General features: G+C 43.6%; 1 long non-coding RNA gene across 1 annotated transcript in view; it reads left to right on the forward strand.

Moving 5' to 3' along the window:
• The window catches only part of LOC134008608 (uncharacterized), a 117,123-nt gene extending 101,548 nt beyond the window's left edge, over window positions 1-15,575 (forward strand). The window contains exons 3-4 of the long non-coding RNA XR_009928166.1: window positions 1,087-1,266; window positions 15,511-15,575. This is a non-coding gene — a long non-coding RNA (uncharacterized LOC134008608). The remainder of the gene's footprint in view (window positions 1-1,086; window positions 1,267-15,510) is intronic.

The raw sequence follows: 15,575 nt of genomic DNA on the forward strand, positions 1-15,575 counted from the left end.
AATTGTGACATACATTTAGATTCCCTCTCACGTGTTCTACGTTTCCTATCCAGTCAAACGGATGATGGCCACTAGTTTGTTTGTTCACATTTTGCCACCTTGTTTATTTTGTCCCTGTCCCTGTGCCTGTTTGTTGTCCTCCTTCTTACTCGACTCGGTGATTACCAAAGAATTTTGTATCAAATCTAATCTCAAATGCTTCGATGCATTTTCCTCTGTTCGTATTCCCATCCGTGAATCCGCAATAGGGAATATTGAGACCACGATCGGTGTGAAAACGCAATGATGAAAACATTCGTTCCTCATTACTTGGAAACACCCCAATCCCTAGAAAGCAAAACACTGCCATGTCTAACGCCTACATTAATGAGGACTAAGACGAGTCCGTCTCGCCCTCACGGGTAGTCACAGGGCTATGGCCGCCCACTGTCATAAAGGTGGCCGTTTAGAAGAACTGTCAGTCTGCAGCTTTCTTGACACTCTCATACAAGGACTCAAGGTCCTTTCCCCATGCAGAGAAAAAAGGGCGGGAGGATTTTGTTCACCATGCACACCACGGTCCAACAATTACGGACCACTTCCGAGAGGTCGCTTCTGCAATCCATCTTTCTTTCTTTCGGTCTGTCTACAAACCCTGAGTCTCTCGTTGTCTGTCACACATCCACACACACACTCACACACACGCACTCACACACACACCCACTCACACACACACACACCAGACACACACACACATAGCATCTGTCCCGGCCCCACAGCTAATACTGTTACTGTTGTTTTATAAGTTACATTGTCACTGGTAAATTTAATGGGTTATTATGACTGAATGATTTCAGCTAATTTTTCTAAAATGTACAGGATGTACATGTTGTTGTCTCCAGGAGGGAACTGTACTCTATTTTGTGAAGACACGCTTCTGTGGAAGGCGGTATATGTGAACCACCTGTAAATCTTCTTTCCCATGATTGCAATTCTCTGCCAAAGACAAACAACAACCTTTCAAAACAAAACACAGCTCAATAGGCAATTCTTGCCAAAAACACAAATAAAAGTAATTAAACACAGCAACCCCATCAATCTCCGCAGAGCCCAGGTTGCCAGACTGGTCTCCGCATTGAATTACTGCTGGGTGGTCTCCTCCTGACTGTCTGGCAGGCTCACCACTTTGCTACCTGGCAAATATCGAGGGATGGAAGGCTCTGATTGGGCATGAAAGATCGGACAACTGTCCTGCATTTCCAGGAGAACGTCAGACTGCTATGATGGGTTTGTACTGGTGCTGGTGGATGAAAATGCATTGACAACAGAACACTAGGATATCAAATTAAAGTGGACATTATTTAGAGATGAAGGATACTGGAGAGCAAGGAATGTACTGTGATTCACTTATGTAATTATCCTGCTTTTTTATAATGGGCTACCTGTGTGAGCTTGTGTGTCAGCTGTGCTTGTAGCAGAATTTGGAGGATGTCGCATAGACAAGACATACTTTTCCCACCAAACATTTTGGCTTTGAGCATTCAATTCAAATGGTACCTGGTATAAGTAATTTAGCCTTCTTTTTCCTCCATCTCCACAAATATAGGCTACCGCTCAATGATAAGAGAACGAAATGGCAATCAAACCACTTCATGCATGGAAAGCTATCTTAGAAAAATACATTTCCAAACCTTGTTTCATTAAGGCTGTGTCTGGTCGAGACATTATGTCTGTGAACTCCACACACATCTATTTCAGTCTTGTGGTGTAGTCGGGCCAAATGAGGGAATGTGTCTAATGCCAGTCTCTAGATCCATTTCAAACAACACTTTGGAGAATTGCGAGTGTCCATATGATAAATGTGATCATTTGATGTCATTCAGGTTAATTAAAAGCCTGTCGCACCTGAATGATGATGGATTGGATGTGAGGAAATAGGCCCAACTCGCTGAAACATTCCTCTGTGTTTCATAATGAAAACGAGACATCGCTGATTATGTAGGCTTTTCCTGACACACGGATGAGGATAATTTCCTTTCCCCTTCTGTGTAGCGTGGGCCATAAGCTCCTCATTCATAATCGATATGTTATTAGAGATAAAGAACAGGAAGCGTTCTTTAAAAAAAAACTTTATTCACACATCGGGATGTTGAACTCAGAGCCTCATGAAAGTTTGGGGATGCTAAGTTTGGAGTTTCTCATATCCAGATGGCGTCGACGGCACAGGATTTGAATCTGATTCAAACGAACACACGGCTTACCTTCTAATTTGCCCGGGGACTACACTTAATCATCCTCAACACCATCGTGGCTCGACGTTTTGTTTTCCACAATAACACTCATTGGGACAGAATAATCATCACCAGCTTCCCTCGATGCGCTGTATCCCCCCCCCCACCCCTCAAATTATTATTTCTCATATTAGCTTTTCTCTCCCTCTCTCTCTCTCTCTCTCTCTCTCTCTCTCTCTCTCTCTCGCTCTCCATCTCTCCCTCTCTCTCTCTCCCTGTCTCTCTCCCTGTCTCTCTCCCTCTCTCTCTCCCTCTGTCTCTCTCTCTCCCTCCCTCTCTCCCTCTCTCTTTATCTCCCTCTCTCTCTTTCTCTGTCTATCCAACCTATCGGGTCCCAGACAACCCTGGGGTGTTGCTTTGCACGAAAAACCCGCTCTCCAGCTGCCGTCTGCCACGAGACCACCACCCGTATTTTTCCAGAGCGTGAAGTAATTACCCTTCTATGAATTCACTGACGACTAGATCCGCCGCAGATATGATAAAAATAGCTGACAGGGATTTTAACACAATAGTCACATTGTCTCACAGGGAACGGGCGTTCAGACGAATTCCGATGAGGCCCCCAGTTCGATAATTATCTCTGTGTCATTCAGATGGAGGCCTAGATAGGCCATTTTGTTTGCAAAGAGAGGCAGCCAGTGATTATCAAGCATAAGGGACCTGGTGCTAACTTTAGGACAACCTTGAATGGTTGTTCGCGATGACTTGATTTGGAATTTACATGTTGCTCTGTGGAGACTGCGAGACAATAACCAAGAAGATGATTGCAAAAGTGATTCCCATTGTTGATTTTGTGAATATCTAACAAACCGTGAACAAAAGTTTTTTTTTGCTGCACCCCCAAAAATGGGCCATTATTTTGGTCCTGGCTTTGTCTTTTCCTGTCACTTAACTACTGCAGATAGCTGCTTCGTTTTATCTTACAAAAAAAGTTTCAAATCATGAGCTGGTGTCTGCAGCTGCCATCTACCTCACAGGTGGGAAATACTGCTTCATACCAACCATTCCTCTGAGGCCCGTCAATGAATTCATATGACTGCGGCTGACACGGTTCAACACCACCATGTAAGGTTGAGAAGGGGTTCTGTGTAGGGTCAAGGAACCAGTCAAGGTCGCAAAGTCTTTGAATCGCACACACAGGAATACAAGGCCATTTTAATTGCTTGCTTGTGTTGAGCCAAGCTACCCGGCAATAGCAGACATGAGACTTAAAAAGACTGTGGCGGATGATTTTCTTTTTTTTTCTGCTGTGAAGTAAACTTCACCTTCAGAAGGTAACAGTGTTGTTTACTACCACCCAGACCTTGAATTTGTCGCTTTGGCACAGAAACTGATTTGTGAATCCTCTTTCTTAACGGAAGACTTTGAAGTACAGTTTTTGAGATGGACTGAATGTGTCGCCCTGGCTTGGCTTGGGTAGTTAATGTGTGATATTACTCTCTGCCCTTGTATGCCATAACATGGCCAATATTGTGCCTTCATGCAAGCTCACAGTGTACCCTTTCTCCATTGTAGTCTTGCTGCTGAAGTTTAACCTAAGCGACAGCCCTAACATAACAGACACACGTCAAAAATCATGACAAGCGTAGCGGGACGTGATGTAGGTCACATTTAAATACCACGCTTTCATCTCTTTTGTAATGCCAGACCATTTTGTTGACTAATGTGAGATCCATGTGATAAAGAAAGAATTATTTCAATTTCTTTGTCTGTCTGGTCATGTTTATGCCTGGAGTCTATTCTGTTTGATAATTCCTGCTGCAAAGGTCTCCCAGTGATGAATAAGGTATGAGAAACAAAGCAGGATGCCAGTCCAATAATCTGATACAAAAGAGGATGCTTGGCAAAAGGCAATTAAAGTATTTCTCTCCGTCTGTCTGCTATATTTCTCTCTATTACCCTCCCTCTCTGCTCTTTTTTCACTCTGCTCTCTCTCTTTCTCTCTCTTTCTCTGTTCTCACTCTTCTCTCTCATGCTGTTTCCTTTCTTGTTTGCGAAAACCTACATCAACCTTTTTCTACGTCCACACATACAGTGTTTTCCAGAAATATCTTACGTGAATTGAGCCACTGAAAGGGTTCGGTTCTTGATGATGCTCGTGTTCCGATGCTCTCTCAGCCTCGTCAAGCACACGCGTCTAAGCGAGTCAGGTGGCTGAGTGGTTAGAGAATCGGGCTAGGAATCAGAAGGTCCCTGGTTCGATTCCTGGCCGTATCAAATGACGTTGTGTCCTTGGGCAAGGCACTTCACCCTACTTGCCTTGTGGGGGAATGTCCCTGTACTTACTGTAAGTCGCTCTGGAAAAGAGCGTCTGCTAAATGACTAAACGTAAATGTAATGGCACAGATCCAGTAAACACAACTTTCTCCCACCTCTATAAGACCTCCATTCGATGTTACACATTTCCGATACCGGGCTGAAACAAAGATAAAAGCCATAATCACACTTGGAGACTCCTCACAAATTGAGATGTGAGTGGGGGAGAATAAAAGAGAAGCCCAGAGGCTTACGAAATGACAGAGGCGGCACTCTGCTGCGAGGAGGAACCAGAAGCTAGGAGGCCTCATGACGCGTTGGAGAGGTGCTTTATGCTCTAAAGCACAATGAATCTGCTCCACGCCCGCCGATGCTTGTTAACTTTCATGTTCAAAGTAAAACAAACGAGGAAGGCGACACCAGGTCCAGTTCTGCATTGTCAACATGCAACACTCTCTCTCAAGGATACGAAGGAGAAAGGTAAAAACGGCTAAAAAAATGAATAATTTATCACAGTGTATTCATTTCATGGTCCACTAGGAGCCTGGACAATGGCACTAAGGTGGGGGAAAACATCCAGTCTTTCCCACTCTTATCTTTCTCTCTCTTTCTCTCTGTCTAACCTCTCTCTTTCTCCTCTCTCTCTATGTCTCTCTGTCTCCTTCTCCTCTCTCGTCCTTCCTCTCGTTATCTCTTCTCTCTCTGTCTCCCTCTCTCAAAGGATTATTAAACTTGACATGTCCGGGTGATCTGCGGAAACAATGTGGTGTTTCACGTGTTTTCTTAAACTTTTCTTTCTTTGTAAATTAGCATGCTAATGATATTAATAGACATCGTGATCATGTTTATTTAACATCTTTTTAACTAGGGCTCAGGCTGTGTTTGGGTAGGGCTTAATCAGAGCTTGATTGCATTAGTCTATTCTGCATATATAGTAGATATGTGCGATCAATGTGGGGAAGTTCATCAGAGCCACAGGGCGTATCGTCAAATTATTTTCCCCTGATAGTGATCTACACTTACGGGGTTATGGTGGAGCATTCTATTTTCAGAGCATGGCTACTGCTAGTCTACCTTGCACTTTGCTGGTGAGATTCGCGGCAGTTGTTAGTTAAAGTTCAGTGGACTCCCCATAGCTCACTGTGGCGCTCATTATAAAATCTAGACATTATCTAGGTCAACATCTTCTCAAATCAACTTGTGGTTTATGCTTTTGAACCTGCTGGAAAAAAAGTTTGCACAGGAAAACTGATGGTGAATTCTGTCACTTAGTATGCTACTCATCCAATGTGTCACCTAGTTTGTGTTCCCCAAATAGTCCTCATTCATTAGGGTTTTGCATATCAATATCCACTCAAAATGTGATTATGGGATGCGTTAAGCTTGAAGAATTTACTATTTCAAAGACCGCAAGTGATCTTCTGGCTCCATATTTCCAGAATAAACAACAGAAATGTATGTTGTGTTGACTTCAGCAAACACAAATCTATTATCTTCATGTGCTCAGTGGGGTTGGTTATTTTGGACAAATACCTTGGGAATATTTAGCGTTCAGACAATTAAAAACTGCGTTGAATGTTTGCTCCCGGTTGACAGAATATAAATTTCTCGCAAGCCTTTACTTATTGAAGAGCAAATTCTTACCCCCCATTCTCCCTTCGTATTGAGTCATGTACTGTAGGTACGACAGGAGAATTTAAGGGAACCGGCTGTCTTGTCAGTACAGCTGTTTGGAACTGACGTGGCCTTTAGGAGTTGAGTCGAACGACATTTAGTGGTAGTGAAAACTTGGGCAACTTCTCCTCTGGTTCTTGTTGTTCAGCATCGCGAATAGGCCTCCCCCATGACTTCTTTGTTTCTCTCTCTTTCTCTGTTTCTCTCTCTCTCTTTCTGTTTCTCCCTCTCTCTCTCTCTCTCTCTCTCTCTATCTCTCTCTCTCTCTCTCTCTGTTTCTCTCTCTCTCTTTTTCTCTTCTTTCTAATTGAATTCATAGAGGAGTCTGGGAGCTGCAGGTGTTCTCAGTTATCTGCCACCCACTGTGGGGGATCTAAATCTTTTCACTGTTATCTTCTGATCTATCTATCTTCTTCTTCTGATTGCACTAGTCTAATGTTTATCATTTGAATGAGTAATGGCCGTCTCCCAAGTATCACTGACGCCCCCCCCCTCCTCTCCCTCACATTCCCACCACCGCACCAAAGCCTTCATCACACATTTGAAAAAAATTGACAGATGACACTTTCTTCCTTGACAGCATGAAAATGTTTAAATTAGTAGGCAAGACACGGAGGGACACCTCCAGATTGGGGTCTCTGTTTATTTGTATCGGTCGCTTTTAAAAAAAAACACAGTGCTGGAATCGGATACGCGGCTTGGTGCCACAACAAACAAGATATTCAGATTCTCTTTCTTGGGGAGAAGCGTAAAAGCTTATCTTTTTTTACTTCTTTGTTGCAACTGGATTTTGAAAGCAACTCAATCTGCAAGTGACATGGGGTATAGAGTGAATTATAGTTCTCTCTAAAGAGATGAGTGGATTAGAGCTGCCAAACAGAAGATTGACTCCCTGCTGGCTTGACCACAAGTGTCTGTCATTACTCTCACACAATGATACTGGAAGCTACATACAGACTCATACCTTTCGGAAAATGATCGAATTCATAGTAAAACCATCCAGCTCTATTTGATGTTAATACTTCAATCATAGGAAAATCATCGGAAAATGATCGAATTCATAGTAAAACCATCCAGCTCTATTTGATGTTAATACTTCAATCATAGGAATTCCATTGATGCCCTAGCCACACCTTAAAAGAAGATGAATGCACATATGTAATTGATGTATTAACCATTACGTCATTTAGCAGACGCTCTTATCCAGAGCGACTTACAGTAAGTACAGGGACATTCTCCCTGAGGCAAGTAGGGTGAAGTGCCTTGCCCAAGGACACAACGTCATTTGGCACAGCCGGGGAATCGAACTGGCAACCTTCAGATTACTAGCCCGACACCCTCACCGCTCAGCCACCTGACTCCCAGTTATCGTACTAATAAATCTCCAGTTCACACCAAATTGTTGGCCGGGCATCCATGGTAATTGTTAGTATCCAGGTTTCGTTTGGATGAAAGTAATGCTAAAAGCCATTAATATCCTTGTATGTGGAGGCGGCTGCATTCTCTGAGGCCTCCTATGGACTTGAGCTAAAGGATTTAAGAATGGGAGACGTTCTAGGATGGGTCGAGTACGATGTGGTATGATATTTTGCAGGATGGCACTTGAGACTTTATGTGAGAATCGACGTTTTGGGGCCTCGTGACCTTTCTCAAGATCTAAACACACTTGTGAATGACAAGTGCATCGATTTCTACACCAAGTACTTTGTTCCCTCATTAAAAGTGAAAGTACACAGGGGATTCAATAGTTGGAGGGTGCAACTGTCCTTCGAGGCAACCAACGACCGAAAACTTTCAAGTTTCAGTTTCAACACCAGGAGGATTCGCTTTCCGCTGCGCCCCTTCGAAAGGCATCTCAGCCATTTCCATTGATTTCATTTTAAATATTAACATTTACAATGCTATCGTCAAAGGACTTGTCATTTCACCTGTTAGCTGTCGTGTTCGTGTGACCTTTCTGAATTCTATCCACGCTTTGAGGCGCCCTCCATCAGAAGATAACAGTGTCCTCGCACCACATCACCATCGACAGCAAAACAAAAATCATGTTACCAGAGCTTTCTCGGATGGATTTGTATACCATCAGCAGGAAGTAAGTCCTGTTGTCGAGAAGGAAAAGAAATGTTCCTGCAGCAGAGGGACATAAATAACCTTGGGCTCTCATTGACAGCTTGTTACTCACTCTTTATTAGCGAGAGGGCCTATAAATCATGGCCTTGAAAAATGATTAGCTCCACATACGCTTCTGTGCATGTCAGTGGAGGAGGAAGGAGAAAGATTGAGAGAAAGGGGATGAGGTGAGCGGTGGAGAGAGAGAGAGATAGAGAGAGAGAGAGAGAGAGAGAGAGAGAGAGAGAGAGAGAGAGAGAGAGAGAGAGAGAGAAGAAAAAGAGAGAGAAAGAAAAAGAGAGAGAAAGAAAAAGAGAGAGAAAAAGAGAAAAAGAGAAAAATAGAGAAAGGAAAATATAAAAGAAAGCGGAAGAGAGATGAACCCCTGGAGAGAAATCGAGGCAACGGGGTTCAGAAGAGGGCAGGCATATTCAAAGTCACAAAGTAGATCCAAACATTATCTAAGATTCCCTGGTAGGACTTTATTTGCCTGTCCCTGAATTACCTGATGAGTTGACCAAGCTCCAAGGTGACGGCCTTGCATGGGCAAACACTCAGAGATCTAAAGAGAGAGGGAGTGAGACAGAGAAAAAGAGAAAAAACACATCAGGAAGCCCGCCCTCTAAGATGTCTTGCCCTATCAGAGCCCCTCTAAGATGTCTCCCCCTATCAGAGCCCCTGTAAGATGTCTCCCCCTATCAGAGCCCCTCTAAGCTCTAAACATACAACACTGAAAATCTGTGAGAGATGTTGAAAAGGCATTTAAGGTCACTCAAAGTTTCAACAATTGCCTTCGCATGGCGCTTATTTGACTTGGAAACATTTTCAGACAAAACTCTGCAGTTAGGGAGCAATTGCCTATTCTAAGATGCTTAGACCGTTACTTCAAGCATGTATTCGGGCTTGTTACGCCACAGCAATGAGTCTCTTTCTGAGCTTGTCTTACTGTCCTGTGCTGTAAAACATCATGTCATTTCAGGAGAGGGGGGCTTTAATCGCCTCCTCTTTTCTGTCTGTCTTCAACCGGAGCCCTCCGGAGCAGTCAAAGCTGCGTCTCAAAAATCTTGACACGACCAGGCCTCTGGTGCCAACCTCCGGGCTATCCTCTCCTGGCGATGATAGCCCCAGAAATGTCTGCCAGTTCAGCTCTGCAGGTAGTAATGGGAGTCACATCGCGTTTCCCAGGCGACATGTCATTATCCACCAGGCTTGCTTCCTGTATGTCATTCTCCTGGTTTCAGCCGGCGCTATGAGCTCTCGCTAATGCTGCGACATAACTAGCACAGACTATGTCAGCAGTATATTGTAATGCATTTATAAGATTTGTCACATTTTTACGATGATTTATGGATCTCCCCCCTCAATGCATTTTTTCTCAAAATATGTACAATTTTGCTCAAAACGCTAATCGATGATTCCCTTCGTTCAGTGCAATCAGCAAACTCTACTCAAGTTGAATAACCTGTCGTATGTTAAAACTGTACACGGTTTCCCACCTCTCAGTTGAACGGACTCTGTGTTCTGAAAGAGAAACTGTTCTTCAGCGGTCCTATCCAAACTTAATCACGCCAGCGTGAAGTCACTGTGGTTACTTACTTTGTAATCTGAATGTCTGTGCTGGTACGCAGGTCTGCCTCCATATGCTTGGACTAATGAGGTCAGGCGAAGTCTCCAACTTTTTCAGAGCTGTCCAGCTGCTTTGTAATAAGGCACCGTGTTTGTGTATGCTAATAACACGGCGGTTAATAAGCTCATTTAGAAACCCACCGACACTTCGTCTTCTACGGGCGAATGACTCAACAGTTTTTTTTCTTCTCTCCCCGTGTTCCTTTGGAAGCTCAAAAAGCAAGTGTGTCTTATGAAAAGGTTTAACCTTCTAAACCTCTCTGAGATGTGATTTAAATGGAGCCAGGACTCAGACACCAACCGTGCTTTGGGCTGTATGGGACTTGTAGTCTGTATGGGACTTGTAGTTTGTATGGGACTTGTAGTCTGTATGGTACTTGGAGTTTGTATGGGACTTGTAGTCTGTATGGGACTTGTAGTTTGTATGGGACTTGTAGTCTGTATGGTACTTGGAGTTTGTATGGGACTTGTAGTCTGTATGGGACTTGTAGTTTGTATGGTACTTGTAGTCTGTATGGTACTTGGAGTTTGTATGGGACTTGTAGTCTGTATGGGACTTGTAGTTTGTATGGTACTTGGAGTTTGTATGGTACTTGTAGTCTGTATGGTACTTGGAGTTTGTATGGGACTTGTAGTCTGTATGGTACTTGTAGTTTGTATGGGACTTGTAGTCTGTATGGGACTTGTAGTTTGTATGGGACTTGTAGTCTGTATGGGACTTGTAGTCTGTATGGGACTTGTAGTTTGTATGGGACTTGTAGTTTGTATGGGACTTGTAGTTTGTATGGGACTTGTAGTTTGTATGGGACTTGTAGTCTGTATGGGACTTGTAGTTTGTATGGGACTTGTAGTCTGTATGGGACTTGTAGTTTGTATGGGACTTGTAGTTTGTATGGGACTTGTAGTCTGTATGGGACTTGTAGTCTGTATGGGACTTGTAGTTTGTATGGGACTTGTAGTTTTTACAGCAGTGGGAAGACTCAGCAACATGGATGATGCCCACAACGATTTGGATGTTCCCGTTGCATGTCATGTACTTTCCTTAGATACAACGGAGCAATTTACAATGGCGTGTCTGGACTCTTTAACACACTCATAAAGACAACCATGATGGAACTTTGATCACTATTGAAACTATAGAATTACAAAGAAAGGAATCTGAAACATTAGCAACAGCCAAGCGCTTCTCTTCAGCATGAGTCCTGTATCATCTGATCTGGAGGCCACTGACATTACTCTGATTTACTCAAACTCGTTTTGAAAAGAAATCCATATTAGACCATTAGAACAGTTGGCCCTCCTCACCTTGCCAATAACAATCAAAGAGTCATTTCTCAAACACATAAAAACATGTCATGAATCATAATCTATAAATAAGTCTCCCTGTAACTTGTTGGACTGTTGGGTAGTAGTTTCTTGTGTGTGTGCTTCTAGAATTCCAGAATGTGGAACTCCAGAAACCTGTCTACCTGCTAATATGGAACACCCATATGAATTACAGCATTGTTATTACCAAGTGGATGCCCCAGCTATGCAATCTAATATATTGACAGTAATTGCCACATATTGATTGAATCCACTAGTTGCGGCTAGCACATGCTATGGCTTGACCAGTCACTGTACATGACCAGTCACTGTACATAATGTATACTCAAGGGGAGGTCAATGAGACGTTCTCAATCATGGTTGTCCCGTTAGCTTGACAACCTGACATCCCAGAAACATTAAAGTCATTGTGAACCCAATTTCCCATTATACTGAATGCCTGATCAGAGAAGACACAAATGGTAAATCACACGGATGAATCTTGCTGAATACTGCATAAAATCCTGAGCTAATTATGAACTGCGAGTTATGTCAGTAGCACGCCATCTAATTTGACGTAAGACACATCTTTCCTAACACAGTCTGCCTGTTCTCATTGGATAAGTAATGAAGAGATTATTATAATAAGGTTAGTACATGGCTGTCTCACAAGGATGACCTTGGCAAGGTTAGGATATTCATTCATGAGGTTTGACCCCCATGTTGAGTTTGTGACCCACTGTCACTAAAAATAACATCTCAGAAACATATCGGCCCACTAACGTAAAAAAGTAATACATCTTCGATTTGTCTCTCCGGACGTTCCGGCATGTAGCTTGCTCTTGTTTTGATGCCAACACTGTGTAACTACATTACTCTGACAACAATTGTATTGACATTTCTCACCGTACCATACGATAAAGTGATTTAAAAGTGGTCTTGTAAGCATGTTTCACTCTTGCGTCTGATTGGTGGGAAAAAAGGCAAATACAGCAGGTTGGGGTGTTGGAACAAAAACGCTGATTCAGGGGTAATCACTCGGACAAAAGTGGACCAAAAAAGTAACAACCTTTTGCTTCTTAGAGTAAGGAGCGAAAAAAAAGGAAAATGCCATCTTTGCCGAAATGCTGGACCAAAAAAATAAAAAAAACACCACAACCCTGCTGGAAGTGTGGGGTCAGAATATGTCCAGCCTTTCCTTCACGAGTGTGTGCAGTACTCTGTCACAGAGCGCTACAATCCCAGGTCCATTAAATAATCTAATTCTACCTCTATATCTGTTCGGCGTATTCCAAATAGAGCCAAAAACTCTCTCACCCATCCCGAGACCCATTATAATGCCCATGATTAGTGGTTTTTCATTCAATGTGCCCTGAACCACAACCGACACTTAGTTATCTATAATGTCATTGTGAAATTCTCGTCTGCCCCTCAATGCGCTCCAATCTCCTGCGTTTTATTGCGGCTCATGAACACCAAACCTGGTTATTATTCACCGCCGGTGCGCCTCCGGAGGATTGCACCGCATGTCGTCTTACGCAGTGAAGAGCTCCCCCTGTCTAGTGAAGTCCCCCTTCCCCTGGAGTCCTGTGTGTGTGTGTGTGTGTGTGTGTGTGTGTGTGTTGGACTGTGTGTGAACCTTTGGACCACATGTCCAGCTATTGTATCTACCCTGAGACTGTACAATGTGCCATCTATGCAGGTTTTGCACTGACAGTCCGATTCACTCTCAGAAATTTCGATGTCTCATTACCGACGCAATAAAAGAAAAAAACACACTAACACAGACCTTTTAGTCATTGTATGTAATGCCTACCACAGCAGTTGCGCCCCATGCAAATAGGAAGGCCGCGGAGGTCTTGAATTAAACATTATTCAGTTTAATTGATTCAGAGATTGATTCAGAGAATACAAAGGAAATGAGGGCGGCCATCTTGCTGAGGTTGCCTGTGTCAGTGTGTAATTGTAAGCTCGATATTTTGCCTCGCCATTCGCTTTTGTCCCAGGGATTTTAATGGGACGACAATATCTGGAATCCCTATTGTCATTAGACAATGAGGGGACAAATAGAGAGGGGGTGGGGTGGATGAAGACATGGAGAGATAACTGTGTCCTGTCATCAGATGGGCAAATAGCAGTGAGCGGTGAGGTGAACTTCAAAACAATGACTTGTGAGAGTGAGTTGTAATTGAGTGCATTTTAAAATGTCTTTTGTCGAATGTGGCGTGACCACGCAAGGTTCCACTCTGAAAAAGTTGAACGAAACACGACGTGTAGTATCGTTTGGCGTGCGGGTGGAAAAAGAGAGCCGCAAACATACAAACATCTCATTAGGTTTTCGCCGTGTCAAAACAACTGAATGCACCTGTTACAACCCTAACCCCGTCCTGCCCGCTTCCACAGGAAGCCCTGATTGGCTGGCGAGGAAGCTACAGAGTCATCATCTGACCTTTTACCCTGTCTGAGGAGATGAATCAGGAAAGTGGAGGGGCCGCATGACCCTCCCTGTTCCCCTGGCATGGTTTTAACAGTGCAGCTGATGCCCCTGTATCAGCAGCATAATGTGATTCCAGTTCATTGCGGGGTATTGCTATGCAGACAATGGCAGGGGAAAATGAGGCCGTCCTCAAAATTGCCATGTTGGATGGCAAAGCCTTCCTATTTCAGTCAGCAACATTTGTCAAATTCAGATTAAATCAGTGGTGCTATGCACGCAGACACTCTCTCTCACACACACACACACACACACACACACACACACACACACACACACACACACACACACACACACACACACACACACACACACACACACACACACAGATGATTAGAAAATAATCTTCTCAGTCTCTGAACTCTGTTCCAGGGAAAACTAAACTTGGCATTTTCAAACACTATTTATGAACTAATGCTTTGCCGTGTACCAACAGCATTTATGACCTGTGACAGTGGAGCTTGACCTATTCTGTGAAATTGCACACGTACAAAAAAACCTTTCTTCTCCGGTATGACAAAGTCATTCATGATAAACTGTGTACCCTTCCTAAGAATGACGCAAGCACTTTACCATCCACCAAAGTCGACACTGAAGCTATGATCGAGAGCCATACAGCAGGAGATCCAGAATAATGGCATTCCTTGCATAAGGAAGTTGTGGCAACCCTCACATGCAACCAGACTGCATGCAAATGGATTATCAGCACCTGGTTAATTCAAAATGACGATTACAATTTTGACACCTTCTCCCACCCACTTAAACGTGCTAAAACAGGTATACCTTTGTTCTTGTCGAATTTACAGTGACTTCCGTCCATTAGTGACAAATTCCCGTGTTTGGGTGACCGGTGACAAAAACTTGGAACCCGTCTGCCAAAACTGTTATTTTTCCATTAACCGTCACCGTTTTGTATCAGGCGCGGTCTGGCGCAGATCCCAAACAGTCCCATAAAACATCTGCAGAAGAAACAACGCAATTATGGAAGCCATCTGGAACAATAAGGTGAGAGAATGGATATGATTAACACTAATGTAAACAGATGGCAAAGAGTTAGATTGCTGTTTGACAAGCACATGATAGCAGCTAACCTTAAGTCCAATAACGAGTGCCAGGAGTCTGTCTGTTTGGAGAAGAGGGACGAATACCCTTTTTATTGCGAGACGGAGCCTTTCTAATTGAAGTCGGGTGCAAGGCATCTGTCACGTTAACAGCGGGTGAAGACAGCAACTCTGTCAGGCCAACACCGGCCGCGCCGACGCAGTCTAAAGAGACTTAAGTTCACTTTGGAAAATGTACGCGAGATGATATTTGCGGTTGGTGTTAGGAGTCAAAGTGCACGGCTGTTTAGTTTCATCTTCCGTTCCCAACGAGCCGTCTGTGTGGATGCTCGATGGAACGGCTGTGGACAAGACAGTCAGTTGACAGTATTGTTCTCCAGGGGCCCCTTGCCGAGTTTCTAATGACAGCGCGGCACTCAACAAAGCAGGTACTGAAGACTTGTTTAATGTTACATCCCGGTTAATGGCCACAAAATCAATTCCTGATTAGAGACTCATTTTCAGTTGGGAGCTCTCGATTAACAAAGGTATCGCTGGCAGCTAAGTGCTGTGGGAGGCGTTTTGTAAGATTGCTCATGGCCGAGAAGGTCGTTTGACTTGAGGGAGTGTATAAATAATTGCCCTTGCCTTATCTCACTCCATTTTGTGGTTGTCTTTTATAAAATTCCATCCATCCCCCAGTCTCTCTAGAATACTTTTTCTTTTCTTCCCTTAGACACGTTTGGGGTCTGTTTCGACTCTCTGCAGTAATTGACCAGCGGTGGAACGGTTGGTGAGACG

The sequence above is a fragment of the Osmerus eperlanus genome, chromosome 22, assembly GCF_963692335.1.
Source record: "Osmerus eperlanus chromosome 22, fOsmEpe2.1, whole genome shotgun sequence".
NCBI lineage: Eukaryota > Metazoa > Chordata > Actinopteri > Osmeriformes > Osmeridae > Osmerus > Osmerus eperlanus.